This window comes from Tripterygium wilfordii, chromosome 13 (assembly GCF_013401445.1).
Source record: "Tripterygium wilfordii isolate XIE 37 chromosome 13, ASM1340144v1, whole genome shotgun sequence".
Classification (NCBI taxonomy): Eukaryota; Viridiplantae; Streptophyta; class Magnoliopsida; order Celastrales; family Celastraceae; genus Tripterygium; species Tripterygium wilfordii.
In genome coordinates this window covers 5,785,812-5,787,941 of record NC_052244.1, presented here as the reverse complement: position 1 = coordinate 5,787,941, position 2,130 = coordinate 5,785,812, and positions in this window count along the sequence as shown.

Here is a 2,130-nt window from a genome sequence, read left to right as displayed (position 1 = left end):
CTGATAACATTCAAATTCATGACAAAGACGTAACACAAGAGTAGGGGTCACCATTTGGCCCGTGGGCCTAGGTCCGAGCCCGGCCCTGCCCGACCTCTTGGGCGGGCATGGACTCCATTTTTTGGGTCAGCCCGACCCGAAGCCCGACACCTCGGGCCAATTTTGGCCATGCTCGAGCCCGACCCCGACCCATGCCCGACATTATTTATTTATATATATATATATATATATATATATATATAATACACACACATACACAGACAATGCATGCACTATCTGTGTATATGTATATATGTATACTATATATATATATAATATATATAATATTTATTTTTATATATATATGCAGATTATATATAATATTTATTTTTATATATATATGCAGACAGTGCATGCACTGTCTGCATATGTATATATATATACATATACACAGACAGTGTGTGTATATATATATATAGACAGTGTGTGTGTATATATATATATATAATACACATACATATATATATATACATATATATACATACACATATATACATACATACATATATATATGTATATATATACACAGACAGTGCATATATATACATATACACAGACAGTGTGTGTATATATATATAATATGCAGACATGCACTGTCGCACTATCTGTGTATATATATATGTATATATATACACAGACAGTGCATGTGTGTATATATATGTGTGTGTATATGTATATGTGTATATATATATATGTGTGTGTCTGTGTATATATATATATATATATATGTATATATAATTTATGGGCTTTTAGAATTTTTTATTTAAAGGGGTAATAGGTTGGAGTAAAATTTTTCATTACTTTTTATTACCCAGGTCCCCCCACTAGTAAACTTTATGTGTAAAAAATAAGCTCAATTACTAAAATTTATTACAGGAGTAAAAGTTATACTGACATAACAAACACAAGTAAACTTAAAATTTAATTACCCTTGTAACCATTACACCCCATTACCCCTGTATCAAACGCATCATAAATGTGATTTAATTAGGCTACCTTGCTTCAATGATTTTTTAAAATCTGCTTTCATAAGCCCATTGGAGTATAAACATGGATTTCAAAATTTTCCTTTATATACCCTTTTATATAACACCAAACTACCAATCTCCTATAACCCCTATTTAGATATTTAGTATGTTTGGGATTGGAATTTGGAAGCGTGTCCCTACTCCTTGTATCTTAATAATGGACAAACGGTGGATTGTTTAGAGTGTGACGTACAAATGATCACGACATTTCATATACTTATCTCCTATAGTAGATTCACTTACAAATTTATATATAGAATGTTTTTCTTTTCATACATATCTCCTATAGTAGATCACGCTACCATCACTAAATAATTTAATAAATTATACAATATGAACATGCACAACACAGTTAAACTCGAGTATCCCATTGGAAAAATTTATCTCCAACCAAATTTTTTTATAACGGAGAACGACACCATACAAGTTTATTCTTTGGACATCCGATATAGGTCTAAACTCGAACCGTTAAGTCCGTGCACACAGAAATTTTACACATGACGATAAGATAAGTTGAGCCAAAATTCAGCGTAACCAAATATATCACCATTGATGGTTGAATTGTATATATACGATTATATAGTGGGCAATTATGTTGAAAATCCCGGTGCTCCTCACATCAATGATATTATTTGCTTTGGGTTTATTGATTCTCGTGTACACATCGGCTCGCACGACTTAATTTCTCTCTAGGCCATATCATGTAATGGTACTTGAGCTTAGAAAAAAGGCACCATGCACGTGAGAGGGGGCGGGCTTCCTCTTGTAAACCCACATCACTTGAGTTAACCAAGCAATGTGGGGTAAACAAATCGTAACACTCTTATGAAACCTAGAAAACCTTCATAGTTTCTTTGCATTAACTTGCGAAAAGACATAGAAAGTTTTGAGACGAATCTCAAGGTTTTTGTTATTAATTTCGAAGTAAGTTAAACAGACGCAACAACCAAGCTTATATAGCTTGCTAATCCTAAACATACTCTTATTCGGACTCTAATAAAAAGGAAAGAAACTTGACAGAATCATACTTAAACTGTAGCCACAATCATGACTATTATTTAGG